Source organism: Tursiops truncatus, chromosome 6, assembly GCF_011762595.2.
Source record: "Tursiops truncatus isolate mTurTru1 chromosome 6, mTurTru1.mat.Y, whole genome shotgun sequence".
NCBI classification, from domain to species: Eukaryota; Metazoa; Chordata; class Mammalia; order Artiodactyla; family Delphinidae; genus Tursiops; species Tursiops truncatus.
Window position 1 is genome coordinate 68,072,213 of NC_047039.1, and position 25,231 is coordinate 68,097,443.

The 25,231-nt window shown below is 40.2% G+C and overlaps 1 pseudogene; it reads left to right on the forward strand.

The window, feature by feature from the left end:
• Nucleotides 1-24,152: 24,152 nt before the first annotated feature.
• LOC117312801 (glucosamine-6-phosphate deaminase 2 pseudogene) lies at nt 24,153-24,915 on the forward strand (annotated as a pseudogene).
• The last annotated feature ends 316 nt before the right edge of the window (nt 24,916-25,231 follow it).

Below are 25,231 nucleotides of genomic sequence, written 5' to 3' on the forward strand. Positions count from 1 at the left end.
ATCTGCCTGCCAATGAAGGGGAAACAGGTTCGAGCCCTGGTTCAGGAAGATCCCACATGCCACGGAGCAACTGGGCCTGTGCACCACAACTACTGAGCCTGCACTCTCGAGCCCACGAGCTACAACTACTGAGCTCTTGCACTGCAACTATTGAAGCCCGTGAGCCCTAGAGCCCATGCTCTGCAACAAGAGAAGCCACTGCATGGAGAGGCCCGCGCACTGAAACAAGGAGTGGCCCCCACTCGATCAACTAGAGAAAGCCCATGCAGAGCAATGAAGACCCAGCGCAGCTAAAAATTAATTAATTAATTAATTTTTTTAAAAAAGAAGATATAACAATTGTAAATATTTATGCACCCAACATAGGAGCACCTCAATACATAAGGCAAATGCTAACAGCCATAAAAGAGGGAATTGACGGTAACACAATCATAGTACAGGACTTTAACACCCCACTTTCACCAACGGACAGGTCATCCAAAATGAAAATAAATAAGGAAACACAAGCTTTAAATGATACATTAAACAAGATGGGCTTAATTGATATTTAAAGTACATTCCATCCAAAAACAACAGAATACACTTTCTTCTCAAGTGCTCATGGAACATTCTCCAGAATAGATCATAATGTGGGTCACAAATCAAGCCTTTGGTAAATTTAAGAAAATTGAAATCGTATCAAGTATCTTTTCTGACCTCAATGCTATGAGACTAGATATCAATTACAGGAAAAAACCTGTAAAATATACAAACACATGGAAGCTAAACAATATGCTACTAAATAACCAAGAGGTCACTGAAGAAATCAAAGAGGAAATCAAAAAATACCTAGAAACAAATGACAATGAAAACATGACAGCCCAAAACCTATGGGATGCAGCAAAAGCAGTTCTAAGAGGGAAGTTTACAGCAATACAATCCTACCTCATGAAACAAGAAAAATCTCAAATAAACAACCTAACCTTACACCTAAAGCAATTAGAGAAAGAAGAACAAAAAACCCCCAAAGTTAGCAGAAGGAAAGAAATCATAAAGATCAGATCAGAAATAAGTGAAAAAGAAATGAAGGAAATGATAGCAAAGATCAATAAAATTAAAAGCTGGTTCCTGAGAAGATAAACAAAATTGATAAACCATTTGCCAGACTCATCAAAAAAAAAAAAAAAAAGGAGAAGACTCAAATCAACAGAATTAGAAATGAAAAAGGAAAAGTAACAACGGACACTGCAGAAATACAAAGGATCATGAGAGATTACTATAAGCAACTATATGCCAATAAAATGAACAACCTGGAAGAAATGGACAAATTCTTAGAAATGTACAACCTTCCAAGACTGGACCAGGAAGAAACAGAAAATATGAACAGACCAATCACAAGTAATGAAATTGAAACTGTGATTAAAAATCTTCCAACAGGGCTTCCCTGGTGGCGCAGTGGTTGAGAGTCCGCCTGCCGATGCAGGGGACACAGGTTCGTGCCCCGGTCCGGAAAGATCCCACATGCCGCGGAGCGGCTGGGCCCGTGAGCCATGGCCGCTGAGCCTGTGCGCCTGGTGCCTGTGCTCCGCAACGGGAGAGGCCACAACAGTGAGAGGCCCGCGTACCACAAAAAAAAAAGAAGAAGAAGAAGAAAAAATCTTCCAACAAACAAAAGCCCAGGATCAGATGGCTTCACAGGCGAATTCTATCAAACATTTAGAAAAGAGCTAACACCTATCCTTCTCAAACTCTTCCAAAATATAGCAGAGGGAGGAACACTCCCAAACTCATTCTACGAGGCCACCATCACCCTGATACCAAAGCCAGACAAAGATGTCACAAAGAAAGAAAACTACAGGCCAATATCACTGATGAACATAGATACAAAAATCCTCAACAAAATACTAGCAAACAGGATCCAACACACATTAAAAGGATCATACACCATGATCAAGTGGGATTTACCCCAGGAATGCAAGGATTCTTCAATATACGCAAATCAATCAATGTGATACACCATATTAACAAGTTGAAGGATAAAAAACCATATGATAATTTCAATAGATGCAGAAAAAGCTTTTGATAAAATTCAACACCCATTTATGATAAAAACTCTCCAGAAAGTAGGCATAGAGGGAATCTACCTCAGCATAATAAAGGCCATATATGACACACCTACAGCCAACATCGTTCTCAATGGTGAAAAACTGAAAGCATTTCCTCTAAGATCAGGAACAAGACAAGGCTGCCCACTCTCACCACTATTAGTCAACATAGTTTTGGAAGTTTTAGCCTCAGCAATCAGAGAAGAAAAAGAAATAAAAGGACTCCAAATCGGAAAAGAAGAAGTAAAACTGTCACTGTTTGCAGATGACATGATACTATACATAGAGAATCCTAAAGATGCTACCAGAAAACTACTAGAGCTAATCAATGATTTGGTAAAGTCACAGGACACAAAATTAACGCACAGAAATCTCTTGCATTCGTATACACTACTGATGAAACAACTGAAAGAGAAATTAAGGAAACACTCCCGTTTACCATTGCAAGAAAAAGAATAAAATACGTAGGAATAAACCTACCTAAGGAGACAAAAGACCTGTATGCAGAAAACTATAAGACACTGATGAAAGAAATAAAAGATGATACAAACTGATGAAGAGATATACCATGTTCTTGGATTGGAAGAATCAACATTGTGAAAATGACTATACTACCCAAAGCAATCTACAGATTCAATGCAATCCCTATCAAACTACCACTGGCATTTTTCACAGAACTAGAACAAAAAATCGCACAATTTGTATGGAAACACAAAAGACCCTGAATAGCCAAAGCAATATTGAGAAAGGAAAACAGAGCTGGAGGAATCAGGCTCCCTGACTTCAGACTATACTACAAAGCTACAGTAATCAAGACAGTATGGTACTGGCACAAAAACAGAAATATAGATCAATGTGAACAGGATAGAAAGCTCAGAGGTAAACCCACGCACATATGGTCACCTTATCTTTGATAAAGGATGCAAGAATATACAGTGGAGAAAAGACAGCCTCTTCAATAAGTGGTGCTGGGAAAACTGGACAGCTACATGGAAAAGAATGAAATTAGAACACTTCCTAACACCATACATAAAAATAAACTCAAAATGGATTAAAGACCTAAATGTAAGGCCAGACACTATAATACTCTTAGAGGAAAACACAGGCAAAACACTCCATGACATAAATCACAGCAAGATCCTTTTTGACCCACCTCCTAGAGAAATGGAAATAAAAACAAAAATAAACAAATGGGACCTAATGAAACTTAAAAGCTTTTGCACAGCAAAGGAAAGCATAAACAGGATGAAAAGACAACCCTCAGAATGGGAGAAAGTATTTGCAAATGAAGCAACTGACAAAGGATTAATCTCCAAAATACACAAGAAACTCATGCTGCTCAATATCAAAAAAACAAACAACCCAATCCAAAAATGGGCAGAAGGCCTAAATAAACATTTCTCCAAAGAAGATATACAGATAGCCAACAAACACATAAAAGGATGCTCAACATCACTAATCATTAGAGAAATGCAAAGCAAAACCACAATGCGGTATCACCTCACACTTATCAGAATGGCCATCATCAAAAATCTACAGACAATAAATGCCGGAGAGGGTGTGGAGAGAAGGGGACCCGCTTTCAGTGTTGCTGGGAATGTAAACTGAAACAGCCACTCTGGAGAACAGTATGGAAGTTCCTTAAAAAACTAAAAATAGAGCTACCATATGACCCAGCAATCCCACTCCTGGGCATATACCCTGAGAAAACCATAATTCAAAAAGAGACATGTGGGCTTCCCTGGTGGCGCAGTGGCTGAGAGTCCTCTTGCCGATGCAGGGGACGCGGGTTCATGCCCCGGTCTGGGAGGATTCCACGTACCGTGGAGTGGCTGGGCCCGTGAGCCATGGTGGCTGGGCCTGCGCGTCCGGAGCCTGTGCTCCGCAACGGGGGAGGCCGCGGTGGTGAGAGGCCCACGTACCACAAAAAAAAAAAAAAAAAAGAGAGACATGTGGGCTTCCTTGGTGGTGCAGTGGTTGAGAGTCCGCCTGCCGATGCAGGGGACACAGGTTCGTGCCCCGGTCTGGGAAGATCCCACATGCCACAGAGCGGCTAGGCCCGTGAGCCATGGCCACTGAGCCTGCGCATCCAGAGCCTGTGCTCCGCAACGGGAGAGGCCACAACAGTGAGAGTGTCGCATACTGCAAAAAAAAATAAAAAGAGAGAGAGAGAGACATGTACCACAATTTTCACTGCAGCACTATTTACAATAGCCAGGACATGGAAGCAACCTAATTGTCCATCAACAGATAAATGGATAAAGAAGGTGTGGCATGTATATACAATGGAATATTACTCAGCCATAAAAATGGAAAGGAATTGAGTTATTTGTAGTGAGGTGGATGGACCTAGAGTCTGTCATACAGAGTGAAGTACGTCAGAAAGAGAAAAACAAATACCGTATGCCAACACATATATACGGAATCTAAAAAAAAATGGTTCTGATGAACCTAGGGGCAGGACAGGAATAAAGACACAGACGTAGAGAATGGACTTGAGGACACGGGGAGGGAGAAGGGTAAGCTGGGACTAAGTGAGAGAGTAGCATTGACATATGTACACTACCAAATGTAAAATAGCTAGTGGGAAGCAGCTGCATAGTACAGGGAGATCAGCTCAGCACTTTGTGACCACCTAGAGGGCTGGGATAGGGAGGGGGGGTGGGAGGCACAAGACGGAGGGGATATGGGGATACATGTATACACATAGCTGATTCACTTTGTTACACTGCAGAAACTAACACAACATTGTAAAGCAATTATAGTCCAATAGAGATGTCTAAAAAAAAAGAAAAGAAATGGCAAACATCATTCCCTTTTACTCCTATATACTTCATTGTGTATCTCATGGAAACAGAGACTTTTTTTTCATAACAACAACATAATGATCAAATTCAGAAATTTTAGCATACACAGTCTGTATTCTAACTTTGCCAGTTAGCCAAACAATGTCACATACAGAATTTCCCCCCATCGGAATCCAAGATCCAATCCAGGATCATCCATTGCCTTTGCTTGCCATGTTGCTTTAGTTTCTCCTATTCTGGAGCAGTCCCTTGCCTTTTTCTCTCTTTCACGATGTGAACAATGAAGAGTATAGGCGAGTTGTTTTATATAATCTCCCTTTATTTAGGCAAAAAAAGTAATAATTCTCTTTAACTATAATAATGAGTATTTTATCAATTCAACCTCTCTCTTCCCCCAAGAAAAGCTAGAATTATATTTATAGAGGAGAAAGTTTTAACTGTTAAACCTTGAAAGTATATATAATGAGCATTATTCACCAGCAGAAGGTTCAGAAGACTCCACTGGTGAATAAGATTAGTTAAATAAATTTACATGGCAATATCAGGTTTAAACTAGGCCAAAAGATACCTGGTGACTGTAACAATTCAGCACTAAAACACACTACTAAGTGAATCTCTAGTGATCTCTAAAGGGGTTTCTTTTCTTTTAATTGAATTAATTTTAATTGTTTTACTTTTAAAAATAGCATAAATATTTCCTTATCTGGGATGTGTAAGACATGTTTATAGAAAAGCAAGAAATCAAATTATAACTTAAGATAATCTTTCAGAATTTGAATTCTTAGAACCTTAGAGATCTTCAAGTTCTTGTTTTACAGAAAAAGAGACCAAAACCCAAACTATATCCTACAGAAATAATCAGATAAGTGCACGTGGGTGTTTTACAAGGATGTTCACCCAGCACTGTTTTGAATAAGGAGAATGGGGAAAAGGAAATGATCTAAATGTCCATCAATAGGAGGTCGGTTTTTAAAATTGTTTAGGCAATACATTAGATTCTGTGTAGCCATTAAATAATAATGGAAATATATATTTAATGAAAGATGGCCATCATATATGAAATGGAAAAGCAAACTGTAAAATAACATATGTAGTATAATCTATTTTTGTAAAAGTAAACGTGTATATGTGTGTGTGAGAGTTGAAAAAGTCTGGAAATAAATACACCAGAATATCACTAGAAATAGTCTCTAGGTAAGACTAGAATTGATTTCAATTGACATTTTCATACTTAGTAAAGCGTGAATTTTTGTATCAATTATTACTTCACTAAACAGGAAAAATAAAGTTATTTTCATTGCAGGAAAGAGCAGGTAACTTTTTTTGATTTTCGCTTTTACTGGTGAACATTAACCACCCCCAAAAGTGTGTTGAACAATGTTATGAAATTGTTATTGGAGGCATTATTCTTAATGTCCAAGATCAGAATTGCAGTAAAGATAGCAGGGAAGAAAGCCATACCAACAGTGTATTTGAAAATGGAATTATGTCACTGGGATTAGAATCTGAAGAGAAAACAGAATGTATCTCTCTCATTTGAGTATGACATGCTGTGGGGAATTTTTTGGAGGGATGGATAGAAGGAAGGAAGGATGGATGGATGAACGGAAGGATGATGGTTGGATGGACTTCAATATGTATAAACGTGCATGACCTATCATTCCATAAAAAACTGGAGGTGGCTGGGAGGAGAGATGGACTGCTAGATTTGATCTTAGGCTTTCATCCTTTAGTATTTACAGCCAACTTTTACAGTAACTATATATTTTTTGTGTTATTATACTCTCTTATGGAAGAAAAGGGAGAAATTCAGGCCTCTGCTACTCCTCAAGCCCCTGCCCAATCAATAGTCCTATATTGGCAACAAAGATGGATGAAGACACAGTGAACGGTGCTAACTGTCATGATTTGAGGAGTTCTTAATCTCTGTAGGAGGTGTTGGGTCTCCTTTAAAATCCAGAAAAATGCACACACAATTCTGACTCAACTTCAGGAGATTCTTGAGTCCCCAGAATCTCATCCATTAATTTCACTGAGGTTCAGCAACTCCATATTAAGAACCTCTGAACTAAGTTGTAGCAGGAGATGACTAGACCTGATGATGACAGGCAGAACTGACTGTAAAAGCTTTGGGGGTCAAGCCCATGTGTTTCTATTTGGAATCTTGGCTGCTTTAAATGTAGCCGAAGCAACTGGAACTTAAAATTAAAAAGGAAGAAAATGGAAGTTTATATATTTTTCTAATTAATATTTTGAGTTCAAACAATGCCTTTCAGAATAAATAATTCACCATAGTCCCAAGTGGTGAATTAAGGACAAGAGTTCATGATTCCTTACAAAGAAAAAGAAAGAAAACTGAGGATGCATTCATTTATTCAACAAATCTATATTGAGTTCCCACGATATGCCAGGCCTTGTTCCAGGAGCTGGAGACATAGCAAAATAGACAAAGTGCCTGCCACGTGGACTAGCTTTCTTGTTGAGGTGGGGGAGGGAGACAATAAACAAGCAAATAAATAATTACATGCTATAGTGTCATATTGTAATAAGTGCCAGAAAGAAAAATGCAGCAAAAGAAAGCTAGCAATGGGGAGGCTGTTTGGCAGAGGGCAGTTAGGGAAGGCTGAGAAAGACACACTTGAACAGGTGCCAGAATGGAGTGAAGGAGCGAGCCATGCAAGCGTCTGGGGAGTTTTCCAGGAAAACAGAACAGGAAATGCAAAGGCCCTGAAGAAGGAATGTGCTCCATGTGTCTGAGAAACAGCTATGAGGCCACTGTAGTTGGAGGGAGGTGAATAAGGGAGAGAGTGGTGGGAGGTTCGGGAGGCATCCTGGAGTTTGAGGCCACAGGAGGGACTCTTGAGTTGTCTTCTAAGAATTGTGGGAAGCTACCAGAAGGTTTTCAGGAGGGCAGTATCATACCTGACTTATAGTTATAGTTTATAGTTTATGAAGCCACCAGAAGGTTTTCAGGAGGGCAGTATCATACCTGACTTATAGTTTATGATGGGTCATTCCAGCTGCTATGTGGAAAAGAGACAGTAGGAGGATGAGTGTGAAAGCAGAGGAGAGGAAAGAGAATGCTTTCATTCCATTCCCACATGGTACCCAGAGGTTTTTGTTGGCCCTGGAAAGAAAACATAGATACAAAGATTATCAGTATCAAACTGCACCCTTTATACCAGTTCATTCTACCCAGTATGTCACCAGCATCCAGTTGGTGGGTCCTGGAAATGAGACAGCAATCACCTACCTAACATAGCTGTGATATTGTGACTTATAATAAGAAATAAATATTTGGTCTTTGGCCAGTTCCTGGCATAGGATTCCTAAAAACCCTTAGAATTTCATAAATGATGAGAATGAGTGTCTTTTTTTATGTTAATGGCTTTGGGGCGGAAAAACCTAAGGGTGGGGGCTGCTAGCCTGGAGAACCAACCATGTGATTAGAGGATTGAAACTTTAAATCCCACCCTCCCTGACTTGGGGAAGGGAAGAGGGGCTGCAGTTTGAATCAATCATCAATGGCCAATGCTTTAATCAACCATGTCTATGTAATGAAGCCTCCATAAAAACAGACAGGGTTCAGAGAGCTTCCAGGTTGGTGAACATATGGAGATATGGAGAGAGTGGTGAGCTCAGGGGAGAGCATGGAAGCTCTGAACACTTTCCCCACACCTCCCCTATGCATTCCTTCCATCTGGCTGTTCCTGACATATCCTTGTTTATAATAAACTAGTAACCTAGTAAGTAAAATGTTTCTCTGAGTTCTGTGAAGCCCTCTCGCAAATTAATCCAAACTAAGATGGGGGTTGTGGGAACCTTCGATCTATAGCTGGCCGGTCAGAAGCCCAGGTGGCAAACTGGAGTTGCCAGCAGTTTGAAGTGGGGTGTGGAGGGAAGTCTTGTAGGACTGAGCCCTTAACCTGTGGGATATGACAGTATCTATAGGTAGATAGTGTCAGCATGAGTTGAATTGCAGGGCGCCCATGTCAGCACGTCTGAAAAGTGCTTGGTGATATGTGGGAAACCACCCCCTGATACTGGTTTCCAGAATTGGTACCAGAATACTATTAGCGCTTATCTTCTTTATGCAAATAATTGCTTGTCTTTTCCTCAGTCTTCCCACTGGGAGGTAGATACGGTAGCTAAGACATAGTAGCCAAAGCCCCGGACTTGGGATCAAAAGACCTGGGTCCAACACTCCATAGGACCTGTATAGATTGGGTAAGTCCTCAGATTCTTCATCTGTAAGATTAGGATAATGCTAGCTTCTTCACAGAGCGGTTGTGAGGAGTAAAATTCAAAAATGTTTTTGAAAGGGCTTTGTGAATCCTATGCAAATATAAGGAATTATTTTAAAAAACTTACTCCCCTCCAATTCAATCTTAACCCAGCTCAGATCTAGCAGCCACTAAAAGAAGGAAGTGACAAAACAAAGGAATGGTTCTCCCACTACTCTCTTGGACTCATCTCTTGGAGATGGGGGATGGGGTGCGGGGAGGAGGTGTTGGAGGGCAGGCTAGGATTTTGCAGAGTAAGGACAAAGAGAAGAGAAAAGAGAAGTGAATGGAAGAGAGAGAGGTTTGGAGGCAGTGCATGAAGAAAAGTGAGTCTGTGTAGCAGACAAGCACTGCTCAAATCCTCCTTCAAGTCTTGTAATCAGCAGACAGCATCCAATTATCAGTCCCTCAGGGTCTGCCTTAGCTGCAGAGAGCCACCTCATCCAGGGGTTCCTGGGGCAGCATGCATCTGGTGACTGATAGACAAGTGTTATAAAGGCCTACCATTTTGGCCCACTGATGGAAAAATATGACAGGCAAATTCATACCAACATTGCCAGCTGAGCTGCTGGAAACATTGTCAGGCCTACATCACAGATAAATTTCTCCCGCTGCTTCTCCTTCCTTACAAAAGTGTTGACTCCAACAAATATCTTGCAACCCAAACTCTATCTCAGCATCTGCTTCTGGAGAACCTGGACTGCACCAGGACGGGTCTGAAAGAGCACATGATAAGATTGGGTTTACAGCCAGATCACTCTGCCCAGACTGGAGATAAGGACTCCATCAGTGAAGCACAGATAATCTCTGTCATAAACTTTCACTGGTGGTGAATTGAGAAGGTGGATCTGTGAAAGGGAATGCACTAGCAGGTGTGATGAATCAGGCACTTGAGACATATGGAGGAAATAGAAGCTACAAGGAAAACAATATTGGATAGCTATTGCTAAGGACCACTGTTGTGCTACAGAAAAACAAGGAATAACTGAAGGTAAGAAACAAGGAATTGGGGAGACGCAAGAGCGAAGAGATATGGGAACATATGTATATGTATAACTGATTCACTTTGCTATAAAGCAGAAACTAACACACCATTGTAAAGTAATTATACCCCAATAAAGATGTTAAAAAAATAAAATTAAATAAAAATTAAAAAAAGGGGCTTCCCTGGTGGCGCAGTGGTTGAGAGTCCGCCTGCCGATGCAGGGGACACGGGTTCGGGCCCCGGTCCGGGAAGATCCCACATGCCGCGGAGCGGCTGGGCCCGTGAGCCATGGCCGCTGAGCCTGCGCATCAGGAGCCTGTGCTCCGCAACGGGAGAGGCCCGCGTACCGCAAAAAAAATAATAAAATAAATAAATAAATAAACCATCCCATTAAAAAAAAAAAAAATTTAAAAAAAAAAGAAACAAGGAATTGAAAGCCAGATGTGAAAGGAGGAGGGTCTCTTTGGTTGCAGAGAAGTTCTCATCTTCTGCAGCTGGAAAATAGAGAAAGTCAAGGTCCAAGCCTAGGTCTTAATGGAATGGCTGAACTTCAGAGATGATTAAAAGCCTAATCAAGGAAACTCTGTTATGCTAAGGTCAGAGCCCTGTTTGGGGAACTAGGGACTCTGACACATGGGCTGGGACATCTGGGCAAACACCCCCAAAGATTTTGATTCCTTAGATTTCTTTGAACTTTCTGAAGCTGCAGATGTTGGCCATATCTCCTTATTAAGAAACAAACAATATTGCATCTTAGGACCTAAAGGATTTAGGGATTGTGGTCCTTATCACATCTCCATTAATTCACTGGTCTGTCACCTGCAGAATGGATCTAGTAGGATGATTGTAGACTACTGATAGTAATCTAATCACAGATGCCAGGCCAGATGTGATATTTTTGATAGAGGAGATTAATATGGCCTCAGGAATACAGACTGAAGAGGACCTATCAGTAGATTTTGGTAGACACTTCTGTTGGACACATGTACCCAGCAACAACAGTTGTAAGCATAAATGATGATCTAGCTTGACTTCTGAGACAAGTCTCGACCTTTGAGGTCTAAACCAATAAAACCCCACTTTGGGATAGTAACTGAGCCAGCAGCTGAAGTCTCTTTCTTCCTCCAGTCTGGAAGAATATCAAAATATCTTTGCATGGATCAAGCTTGTATGCTTGATCATTTTTATATTACTTTCATAAATACTCCTGTCTGCATTCTACTTCACATTTGGCTGTGGTTACCAAGTATCTGTAACCCTTAAATTTCTAGACAGTATCGTACTTTCCCTAGAAAGCCATATGCCAGCCAACTTGTGCTATAGTGTGTACCACCTGTACATACATTGTATAGGATATGTGTAAATATCCCCCCAAAACCCACTATTTTTAAGCACTTAGGAAACATTTCTATGTAAATTATTGTAAACTTTTTCAATAGTTGGGACAATGGCAAGTTAAAAATTGACTTTAATTTTGCAAATATGTTCTTTTCTCTCAAGCAGAAAAGATGAACCAGAAACAGTTTGAGTTCACATGTAGTAGACAAAAATATATATTTTCAGTTTTCCCCCATGGATATATTAATTCTCCTTCTGTCACAATATAGTCCAAAGAGATCTGGACCACCTGGGTATCCCACAGAACATCACATTGATCCATTACACTGGTAGCAATGTGTTGACTGGACTGGATGAGTAAGAAATGGCTAGCACTTCAGAGAACTTGCTAAGATATATGTGTTCCAGGGAATGAAAGAGAAACCCTGTGAAGATTCAGGGCTTGCCTTATCTATAAAATTTAAAGGAGCCCAATAGAAAGTGGTATGTTAGGATACCCCTCCAAAGTAAAAGATTAATTATTGTGGGACTTCTCTGGTGGTCCACTGGTAAAGAATCTGCCTCCCAATGCAGGGGACGTGGGTTTGATCCCTGGTCCCTGGGGAAATAAGACCCCACATACTGTGGGGCAACTAAGCCCACACACCACAACTACTGAGCTCGTGTGCCTCAACTAGAGAGAGAAAACCCACACACCACAACTAGAGAGAAACATGGTGCTGCAACAAAGATCCCGCATGCCACAACTAAGACCCAACTCAGCCAAAATAAAAATAAAAATAAATAAATAAAATAAAAATAAATATTAAAAAAAAGATTAATTATTGCATACTGGGGCTTCCCTGGTGGCACAGTGGTTGAGAGTCCGCCTGCCGATGCAGGGGACACGGGTTCGTGCCCCGGTCCGGGAAGATCTCACATGTCACGGAGCGGCTGGGCCCGTGAGCCATGGCCCCTGAGCCTACGCGTCCAGAACCTGTGCTCCACAATGGGAGAGGCCACAACAGTGAGAGGCCCGCATACCGAAAAAATATATATATATATATTGCATATTATCTCCTACCATGAAGAAGGCAGCACAACGCCTGCTGGGCCTCTTTGGGTTCTGAAGGCAACACATTCCACACCTAGAGGTATGGCTTTGGCCCATGTATAGGGTGACCCAATAGGCTGCCAGCCTTGAGTGAGGCCCAGAGCAGGAAAAAGCTCTGCATCAAATCTGAGCAGTGGTGCTAGCAGCCCTACTGCTGGGCCACGTGATTCACCAGACCCTAGGGTGTCAAAAATACAGGTATGAGTTTAGAGCAAGTCCCAGTGGAGAATCCCAGCTCAGGCTATCCTCACAGAGTACAGAGTACAGTGCTGTGAAGCTGGTCGTCAAGCTGTGCCTTCAGCAGGCTATTCCAACACTGCCTCAGTGTAGCAGCTTCTGAGTGGCATGGTAGGTGATAGGACGATGGTCAGAGACCCACTCCCACATCTCCTTTGCTGTAAAGTGAGTCCCTGGTCTGATAAAAAGTTACGTGCGATCCCACACCAGTGAGTTAAACACTTTGAAAGCCCTCAGAGAGTGGTTCTATCTGAGGCCCAGAATGCAGGAAAAGGCAAACCCATACCCAGAATATGTCTACTCCTGAGGATGAACTGCTGGCCCTTCCAGGATAAAAGGGGCCCAATATAGTCAATTTCTTCTTCAGTCTCTGTTGCTAGCAAGTGGCCATTCAGCAGTGGCAGTCTTGGTAAATGGGAATCAACAATGCTTGTTCCCTGCATGGTTTCCATCCCCACTACTACAGCCACTTGATTCATGTATCCATCATGGCAGCACTGAGGCAGCTGATGACAGGGGCGGGCTGTCAGTCAACTGGCCAGGTCATTTTGTCTATTTGGTTGTTTAGTGTCTCGTCTGTAGATTTTTCTCTGGTAGATGTTAACATTTGATGCATTTCATGCCCACTCCTGTGTCTATCCACATGCCTCTACTCCAGACCTCCTTGTCTACAAACTTCCAATCTTATTTAACCTTCCATCCAGACCACTGGCCAACTGGCCATGCTATTTGCCACTGCCCATGAATTCATATATATTTTAAATTCAGGTTACTTCTCTTTCCATACAAAATGGATGACCAAGTGCACTACTCAACACTCTACCCACTGGAGGATCTTCCGTTTCCATTGTCTTTCAAGGCCACCTCTGAGGGGACTGTAGAGAAGCCACTGTCCATTTCCAGCTTGCATTTGCACTCAGAATGGACCCATCTGCAAAGCAAACCCAGACTATTTTCTCCTCCTTCAGTTGGTCATGCACAATCCCCCATACAGCTATGTGTGTGAGCTGAGGAGGGGCACTGGAGCGACAGTGGGAGGTACCATGTGTCTGGGGTACTGTTCATGCAGCTTAGTTGTGCCCTCTGGTCCTGCTTATGCTCAGTCCTGGATGTAGCACCTTTTAAAATCATGGATTGCTTATCTTATGACTTGGTTGATCGGCCGCAGCTCATGATGTGATGTTTCACTGCCTGGTCACTTGGTGACCACTGACAGGCTTTCTGTCTCTACTAGAGCCTTAAAGCATGGCAGGAGTACTTTTTCAAAGGGATGTGATTCTCTACCGCAGATAGCATGGCCTTGCTACCAATTCCCAAGGCCCTGAATTATGATTCTCGCACTGGGGCTTGCCACAAAAACCATACAGCATCTTTTCTCACCACTGATACCTCCAACACCGTGGGGTCTGCAGGATCATATGGCCCAAGTGACAGGGTTGCTCACACCTCAGCCTGGACCTGCTGTAAAGTGCTTTCTTGCACAAGGCCCCACACACACCTGGCAGTCTTTCATGTCACTGAGCATATGAGCTGCAGCAGTAACCAAAACATACATATGGCTTCAAGCTTTCATCTATTTTTGATAAACATGAGAGTGAAGGTGGTTGAAAGCCGGGGGACCCAGCAGAAGAACTTCAATTTGCATGTAGGGACCTAGCCAGAGTAAGTAAAAACTATAGAATACAACCCCAAAGCCACCTAGGACCTTTTCTTCCTGAGGCATGCAAAAATCAAACTTTCTAGTTGATTAGCCAGGTGTGAGAGTTCTACCTTGACAAGAAAAAAGTACATCCTGTTGTCTTCATTTCTTGATCTCAAATGGGCTCTTGTCACACACTAATACATTACAATCCTTTAAACGGGGAAGTGGCTAGGACAAATTATTTTCTCAACGGCTCAGAATGGTATAATGCTTGTTCCTCCCCACTCCCCTTCCCCCAACACACAAAAGATATCTGAGAATATACCTGGCTGTTATGTGTAAGTTTTCATTGACTCAAGTCTAGTAGAAGGGCCTAAGCAGTATATAGCATTGTTCTATTATAAATAAAAGCTCAGTACTTATTTTTAATTATTTTAAGGGAATTCACTTTGAAAAGTGTTCAGAAAGTTCAAGGGTAGTTAGTGCCATTTTTCTGTCCCATGTCCTTTAGCATAAGACTCAAATCTACCAGGTTATCACAAGATAAATAATACTCCTCGCTATCATTTATTAGTATTTATTATTATTTATTACCATAATAGTATGTTAAGTAAAATTACATTTAATAATTGGAAAAATCTAGTAAAGGAGGATGTGTGAGGGGTCCACAAGGCCACTCCCAATTTCAGCAATTTGCTAGCAGGATTCACAAACTCAGCTTATAGTCATATTCATGGCTATGATTTATTATAGTAAAGAGATACAAGGAGAAATCAGCAAAGGGAAAAGGTGCTTGGGGTGAAGTTTGGAGGAAACCACAACCTTTCAAGAGTCCTCTCCTAGTAGAGTCACACAGGACTCCACAATGAGTTGTGACAACACATGTAATATGGTATCTACCAGGGCAGCTCATTAGAGACTTGGTGCCCAGAATTTTTATTGGGGCTATTCATACAGGCACTCTGCCCAGCATGTACGAAAATTCCAGACTCTGGAAGGAAAACAGGCGTCCAGCATAAACCATATCATTTGCACAAACAGTTAAAGCAAAGTGAGCCACTGTTGGAAGAGAATGGTGGAAGCACCCTCCCCAAATCCAATTTCCCAGGTACCAACCAACGGCCAGCCTTGCAAGCAGGCCTTTCAAAGGATAGATTTCTTGGGACTTCTATGTCTTTCTACACTACATCTTTTAACTCTTTTCTGTATACCGGCACTATTATCTTTTTCTTTTTCTTTTTTTTTTCTTTTTGGCCACACCACACGGCACGTGGGATCTTAGTTCCAACCAAGGATTGAACCCCCACCCCCTGCAGTGGAAGTGTGGAGTCCTAACCACTGGGCCGCCAGGGAAGTCCCTATTATCCTTTTTAAAATATATTTTGTATTTTCAAACTTTATATTTTTATATGCTATTTTACTTATATATTTATTTTAAATATTTATATTTTATTTTTATACTTATATATATTATCCATTTTTAAAAAGAACGCAGAACAAACTCAAATAGGTTAAATATCTTGCTCAAGACCGTACAGGTCATATATGGCAAAGCCAATATTCAAACCACAGTATGTCTGCCTCCAAAAGCCATACAGTTCACTAGGTTGTAATATCTCAAATCATAGCATCCAACACGTAAACTGTGTGTCTTTTTACATAGTAAGATTAACTTACATACATTCTTCTTCATAGGTTCTTCTATGAATAAATTCTTTTTTTAATTAATTAATTTATTTATTTTTGGCTGCATTGGGTCCTCACTGCTGCGTATGGGCCCTCTCCAGTCGCGGCGAAAGGGGGCCACCCTTCCCCGCGGTGGACGGGCTTCTCATTGCAGTGGCCTCTCCCGCCGCGGAGCATGGACTCTAGGCACGCGTGCCCCAGCAGCCGTGGCTCGCGGGCTCCAGAGCTCAGGCTCAGCACCTGTGGCGCATGGGCCCAGCTGCTCCGTGGCACGCGGGATCCTCCCGGACCAGGGCTCAAACCCACGTCCCCTGCACTGGCAGGCGGACTCCCAACCACTGCGCCACCAGGGAAGCCCCTAATAAATTCTTTCACTGATAATTATGCCTGCTACAAATTTATAGATGGAAAGAAGAAAGGAAACAGGTTTTAATATCAGTATTTCTCATTTCTAAAAGATGTATGGGGACTTCTGGTTTCAGATCCTGCACGTAAGAAGCCTGGAAGTTGCTACTTTATCTTAACAAGTAAAAAAGGCTAAACAAACTGTAAATCAACAACTCTTCTCAGATTCATTAGAGAAGTGAAGCCACAGGGCAAACCACTGCTTTCCAAATTGTAGAGACCAATAGGTGGATACAAAGAATTATAACTTACCAGAGCAGAAACCTCTGTGGGAACCAGTGCCAGGGTAGGGAAACCTGAACAGTAATTGACAAATTGCTGGAAGCTCAATGTGGACAAGTCTGAGAGATAAAAACTCCAGAGAACCTAGTCATCAGGAGGACAGCACACTTTTATAAGTTTTACCTACTGGAACTCTACCAGGGTCTCCACTGGCAGGGGAGGGGAAAGGAACCCATTTTGAAATATACCAGATCACTGTGTTCTTCTTAACAGGTCTGCCTTCAGGAGTGACTCTTTGACCAGACCCTAATCTCCTGGGATTTTATCAGACTAGAGGGCCCAGAAATAAACCCATATTAATCTATTGGGAGGGCCAAAAAGTTCATTCATTTAGTGAATACGTTGCTCAATAAAGTTCTTCATGAAAATGAAAAATGTCTTTTATTTTTACTTAAAATCAAACAAATGTTTTGGCCAACCCAATAGTCATGGAACTATAAGGGATTAGCAGATACAAACTACTATGTATAAAATAGATAAACAACAAGGTCCGATTGTATAGCACAGGGAACTATATTCAATATCCTGCAATAAAGCATAATGGAAAAGAATATGAAAAAGAATATATATATACATATGTATAATTGAATCATTTTGCTGTACACCAGAAACTAACACAACATTGTAAATCAACTATACTTCAATTAAAAAAAAAAATATATATATATATATATATATATATACACATATAGTTCACTGATTTTTGACAAAGGGGCAAAAGCAGTACAATGGAGCAAAGATAGGCTTTTCAACAAATAGTGCTGAAACAACTAGACATCCACATGCAAAAAAGTGAATCCAGATACAGACTTTATACCCATCACAAAAATAAACTCAAAATGGATCACAGACCTAATGTAAAACACAAAACTATAAAACTCCTAGAAGATAACATAGGAGAAAATCTAGATGACCATGGATTTGGCAATGACTTTTTAATGCACATCAAAGACATGAATCATGAAAGAAATAATTGGTAAACTGGATTTCATTAAATTAAAAACTTCTGCTCTGTGAAAGATTCTATCAAGAGAATGAAGAGACAAGCCACAGACTGGGAGAAAATATTTGCAAAATATATATCTGATAAAGGACTATTATCCAAAATATACAAAGAATTCTTAAAACTTAACAATAAATAATAAACCAATTAAAAAATGAGCCAAAGACCTTAACAGATACCTCACCAAAGAAAATATACAGATGGCAAATTAGAAGAAAAAAGATATATCACCAGGGAAATGCAAATTAAAACAACAATGAGATACCACTACATACCTATTAGAATGGCCAAAATCCAGAACACTGACAACACCAAATGCTGAGAAGGGTGTAGAGCAACAGGAACTCTCATTCATTGCTGGTGGGAATGAAAAATGGTACAGACACTTTGGAAGACAGTTTGATGGTTTCTTACAAAACTAAACATACTCTTACCATATGGTCCAGCAATTGTGTTACTTGGTATTTACCCAAAAGAGATGAAAATTTATGTCCACACAAAACCTGCACTTGAATGTTCAGAGCAGCTTTACTTAGAATTGCCAAAGCTTGGAAGCAACCAAGATATCATTCAGTAGGTGGTTGGATAATTAAAACTGTGGTACATCCATATAATGGAACATTATTCAGTGATAAAAAGAAATGAGCTATCAAACCATTAAAAAAATGGGGAAATCTTAAATGTACATTACTAAGTGGAAGAAGCCAATCTGAAAGAGCTACATAGGTATGACTCCAATTATATGACATTCTGGAAAAGGCAAAACTATGGAAATAGTAAAAAAGATTAGTGGTTGCCAGAGGTTGAGGGGTAGGGAGGGATGAATAGGCAGAGCACGTAGAATTTTTATGGCAGCGAAACTAATCTGTACGATAATAAAAGGTGGATGGGTGTCATTATACATTTGTCTAAACTCATAGACTGTAAAGCAACAAGAGTGAACTCTAGTGTAAACCATGGACTTTGAGTGGTAATGATGTATCAGTGTAGGTTCATCAATTGTAACAAACTCTGGTTGGGGATGCTGATAATGCTGGAGGCTATGAATGTGTGGGGCAGAGGGTGTATCAGAAATCCCTGTACCTTCCACTCAGTTTGGTTGTGAACCTAAAACTGCTCTAAAAAATAAGGTCTATTAGGGGTTCCCTGGTGGTGCAGTGGTTGAGAGTCCGCCTGCTGATGCAGGGGACATGGGTTCGTGCCCCGGTCTGGGAAGATCCCACATGCCGCGAAGCGGCTGGGCCCGTGAGCCACGGCCGCTAAGCCTGCGCGTCCGGAGTCTGTGCTCCGCAACGGGAGAGGCCACAGCAGTGAGAGGCCTGCGTAACACAAAAAAAATAAAAAATAAAAAATAAGGTCTATTATACACTCTAAAGAAAAGTCTGTGAGTGAACATATACTTAATGAAAATGTTATACCAATAAACAAATTTTAAAAATAATATATGAAGGAAAAGTAAGGAAATTCAGCTATGTAGTTTTGTTTATTAGTTTCTTTGTTTACTTGTTTTTATTTTCTTCTATGAAAAAAAGCACCAAATAGAGGTACCCAAAAGCAAGTTCCCAGATTGGGTATCCTTTACTACTTTTCAGAAAACTGTCTTTGCTACTTTTCAGCAGAGGAACAAGAGCGAGATATAATGCATCAAAGCTGGCGTGTGAGAGGCAACTCTTCCTTTTTCAATTTCTTCCCAGGACTGGAGGATTCTCCCTCTGAGTCATAGCCCACTAAATGTCTACAGGACCAACAGCTATTTCAACTTCAGTAGCTTCACATGGGTAAAATCCCTGACACAGCTCTCAAGTTGAAATGAATGCAGAAATAATGTGTATTTGTGAGCCTTTTAGACACAAAAATAAGGCCACCTATGAAAACTGTTTCATGGGTATTAAAGGACAAATACAAAAGGAAAAACATATTATCTAAAAAAAAAAAAAACCTCCATGTACTCTTACCTGCTTTTACAGCGCAAAGAAACTACTTTGTAGCACAGTCTAAGCTGCATGTTTGTCCTGAAAGCTTCTTGCATTTGATTTGCATGGCAGATAAAGATGTTCTCATAGGGCATTATTTATATAACAATACAACAAATATTTGATCTATTACCCAATCCTAATAAAATTCAGGCCCATTCATGATTCATCTCAGTCTCACTTGTTTCCTATCAAATCATAGAAGCTTTATATAAATGAAATCAGGTTTAGGTTTAAGGAAGTCAGTGGTTATTTCAACCACCCCTTGGCCCGTATGTCCTTCCTTTTGTCTCCCCAAACGATGCTTTTATAACCAATATCCTGCTCTAAGTCTTGGTGAAAATTTCAGTTCCTTAATTCACAAGTGAAGTGAGTTTTGGCAAGCTACTTTAACTTTCTGGGACTTAAGTTTCTTCATCTGTAAAATGGGGATAAGAGTAATACTCATCTCATGACATGGCTTTAAGGATTAAATAATATAATGCATGTTAAGCTCTTAGCACACTCCCTGGCACATAAAAAATGCTCAATAAATTTTGTTTTTCATTATTACCATAGGGGCCATTCAGTGATAAATAGCAATCCTTTCCGAGCTGTGTGTAATCTATTAGGACAGAAATCTTTTCCTTTCCTTTTTTTTTTTTTTTTACCAGTAGCATTTATGCAATATTAGCATCATTCTTATCTATGGGGGCTGGATATTGAGAAAGTCATGAAAAAATCCATGTGAGACCTTTGGTGCCAAATGTTGGGAGTATGGGGATCCATCTGGGACTTTTCCAGTGCTCATGGGTGAAAGCTGAATGTCACACGATGCCAGGAAGCAAGGAGATTGAGCACCAGCTGAGATCCTGGAAATAATTTTGGAACTAGGAATGGAGGTTCCATTTGCTGGCACTTTCTTGTAAGCTTTCCTGATAAACTTTTGCTTATTTGTCATGTGAGTTTCTATGGTGATGGGATGATGGGAAGGAATTGTACAACAGATGGTCCTAATCTATTTAAACTTTACTACAGTTTACTCCTTTGAGGTAAAACTGTGACAGCACATACCTAGCTGCCAAGATTCCAGACTTGCCTCTGTCTTTCCTTCTTTTCCTTGTGACCCAGGAAGGCCACCACTCAGGCCCAGTAGTAGGGTTTGGTAAGAGGTGAAGGGTACTGGCAGCAATAAGAGTTTGCTTATGAAAGACTCTAGCTTTTTATTGTGGGGATCATTTCATAATGTATACAAATATCAAATCATTATGTTATACAACTGAAGCTAATGTATGTTAATTATACCTCAATTTAAAAAAGGAATCTAGGGAGTTCCCTGGTAGTCCAGTGGTTAGGACTGGACCTACCAGTCCTAATTTCACTGCTGTGGCCCAGGTTCAATCTAGGGAGTTCCCTGGTAGTCCAGTGGTTAGGACTGGACCTACCAGTCCTAATTTCACTGCTGTGGCCCAGGTTCAATCCCTGGTCTGGGAACTAAGATCCCACAGGCTGCACAGCACGGCCCAAAAAATAAGGAAAAAAAAAAGGAATCTAGAACATTTTACTCTCAGGTTATAAAAAGAGCTTGAGATTCACAAAATTAGGAGTTCAAAGTTTGCCTCTACCTCTTAATAGCTCTGTGTCCTTACATATGTTAGTTTACCTCTGGAACCTTATAAAACAGGACAATTATGTCTATTTTCACTACTTTAGGGTTCTTAAGAGAATCAAATGAATTAACAAATGTGGAAACGTATTATAAACTGTCACACATTATAACAATATGACAGCACTATCTAAACGATAGCCTTGGAGTAAAATTTCCTGCAGTCTTTTTGGAGAAAGGAGCTTCCTGCCTCCCAGAATGAGCTAAGTGAACTGAGTTAGAAGGTGACACTCCCCAGCAATCCACAATTTAATGGGTACCTCAAATGAGAACTTTGGAAAAGTACTACATTCAGTATAATTTCTTTTAAACCTGTTATATACCTTCTATCAAAAGTTTCTAGTAGGAAACACTACATTCGGAATTAAAACTCTAGAAATTAAAAGTTTACCTGATGTTTAAAATTACTCACAGCATGGTCATTTATTTATTTAAAAAAAAAAAAATAGAGATGGAAATGAGTACAGTCCCTTCACACCTTACCTAAACAGAAAGAACCAAGCTGTGAAATTTAGTGACAGTTCGAAATAGGATTCGTAGGAATAATGGTATGATATGTAAGCCACTTAGGCTTCCCTCTATGAAAGGGAAGTATGGATAAGGTTACTAAATATTTTTCAAGCTGATTTTTTTAAAAAATTTGACAGGCTATGCCTCAGTTTCCTTGCAGTAGGTATTCCAACTTGTTACCAGGCAAAGCTCAAGATTTTTGTACTTGGGCTTTCAATTTTTAATAACATGCCTCCAGTTTTGAGATTTTTTTCAAATGAGGATATTAAGACAGAGAGACTTTTATTTTTATTAATATTATTAATGGTTTGTCTTTGAATATTTATTCGACCATGTGAGATATATAAATGTTGTGAGGGCTTAAATTTGCCTGAGCCCTTTAACAAGAGCAGAGCAAGCCAAATTTCAGCATATGTGATGTTTGTAGTTGCCTCAGATCATTTTTTTAAACATATGCTTCCATTTTCTATCTGTTCTATCTTTGAAGATGTCACATTCTTTGTAAAGAGCATGAATAAAATATAAAGTGTGGCATACTTCCATCATTGTAGAATATTTTTTACTTCATTGAAACCTAATACATAGACTTCTAAAATTATTAGTGTCTATATTAAGTTTTAATCTTTTTAAAGTTGTTTTTCTCATTGAAAAGAAAACAATTTTTTTATAATATGTGGTATTTTACAAGGTTTGAAACATTTTATTTATTAAAAATGTTTTTTGGGGGATCAAACCATTTTATTGAGGTGCTTTGGGGGAGGGTTGAAGGACTGGGAGAGCAATGAGATCTGAAAATGAGGACAATGGGATCCAAAAACCACAACAACATTTTTGTTTTTGTTTTTGTTTTTGTTTTTTGCGGTACGAGGCCCTCTTACTGTTGTGGCCTCTCCTGTTGCAGAGCACAGGCTCCGGATGTGCAGGCTCAGCGGCCATGGCTCATGGGCCCAGCCGCTCCGCGGCATGTGGGATCTTCCCAGACCGGGGCACGAACCCGTGTCCCCTACATCGGCAGGTGAACTCTCAACCACTGCGCCACCTGGGAAGCCCAGTGGCAGGTAGGCCCTTGAATTAGAATATCTTACATAGATAAAGAGAGCCCTTTTTCAAGGAAGTGTTTCATGATATGTATGGGAAATAAAAATAAGATGGAAGCAATTCGTACCACACAGTGATGTCAGGCTGCTTGTGGCAAACCCTTCATGTCTCAGAATGCCATAGTCCTCAGAGGCAGGCTGTGGGATGATGTTAGGCCTCTCCTGGCAATGACATCATAAAGGAAAATACAAAGTGAGTATCATTATTTTGCTGCGCTTTAGTAATAAATGGCGTGCAGATTGCCTCTCCAAATCTGGTTCATTGTCAAATGAGTCCTCATCTTTGGCTATTATGCTAATACATGTCTATACCAGCACAAGAGAGCTAGGTACTCATGATTAAGAAGAACAGAATAGTTTAATTAAAAAAAAATGGAAAGTGGCATCTATTTCTTTGTATAGAATGGAGTTCGGGATGTTGCATCTAAATTTGTAGCATCCCTCAAGCTACTCTGTGAATAATTGCAAGTTCAGAAGCTAGTGTTGTGTATGTGGTCAACTAATAACTCAAGATAAAACAGGGGACTTTTCTCTCTGAAAGAGCTATCCGGTGTGCCTATTGCTCCAGCATCAGAAGAGTCTGTCAGTCCGCTGGGTGTACTAATATATATCATTAGTATTGTTGGTGAGGAAACTTTCCTCTCCCCTTCTAGTTTCTTCTGGCTGGTTTAAGAATTAATTAAATTGACATGAGACATATTAACAGGAGAAAATAAAATTTAGTTTTGTACATATGAGAATCCCACATACATGAGAGGGTCAGAGACCTCACATACATGAGAGGTTTCAAGACAGAAAAGTAAAATGAGGTCTATATGCCATCCTGAGCTAAGGAATGGAATAGGGGCCTGGGGCTTCCAAGGACAGGAGGGTCATTCACAGGATGATAAGAAGAGCAGATGTTTGGTAATTAGCTGTTCACCCTGCCATATAGATGCGGCCACTTAGATAAAATGTATCTCTGGTAATGACTCTTTTTCTGGGAAAAATCCCCATTTAAATTAATCTAGGTAGTTAAGGGAGGGGCAGTAGTTTCTCTGAGTTCACAGAGTCTTCATTGCTTTTCACTCAAAATAATCCATATGCCAAGGTGGCACATCTTGGGGAGGCCTGTTGCAAATGCCTACAAGTATCTTATAAAAAATCTAATAGAACATCAGAAGAATGGAGACCTTTTTTTCAAATATGTAAAGATATCTAACATGCACGAAAGTATAGAATTTCCCAGCAATCATCCCGAAAGCTACCATTCTTTCTTTTTCTCTTTCTTTTTTTTTTTTTTGGCCGCGTGGCATGCAGGACCTTAGGTCCCTGACCAGGGATCAAATCCAGGCCCCCTGCAGTGGAAGCATGGAGTCCTAACCACTGGAGCGCCAGGGAATTCCCCTGAAAGCTATCATTCTTATATGTGGAGTAACTTTTTTAAACACATTGACATAGATCTTAAGAATACTCATATCTTTGATGGGAATGCTGCAGATTTACAAACAGAATGTAATGCTTTTGAAAAGAAAATATAAATAAGCTGGAGGAATAGATCTATATTTTGGAGGTAATGATCCTCCTAACAGACACACACGAGGCATTTGTCCTGCACAAGGCAATGGAGGAAGGAGTCTGGCACATGTGGATGGTTTCCCCTTTCCATCAGCATCGCTGAACTATTTTTGTGTATGATGAAGATGCTATTTTAGAACTAAGAGCTAAAACTGTGGAAAAAAAAAAAAAAAGAGTTAAAACTGTGAACTGCTTAAAGGTTTAATGTATGTACCCAATAAACTTGTGGATTCACTATACACTATGATAGAATTTGAAGTGGATTGGAGCAAAATTTTGCTTGAATAAACAGAATACTTTTTATAAGATGTAGATGAATTTCAGCTATGCAGTATGATGAAACATGGGGGATTTCTAAGATTGTCATTTTTAAAAGTCCAATTATCTATATGTTAAGCATTCCATATTTAGAATGTATCTATTTTACACTAGGACTTAGTTAGCTTTCATGACTGATCAGCTGTTTATTATGAATAAATACCTTAATTACAAATAAACATTATTATACATAGTCAGCCTATAAAACAACACAGAAGTGAAATATCTGCCAGTGTAATAAATTTTAAAAGTCACTTTAAAGGTGGAAATTCTGTACATCAAGTAC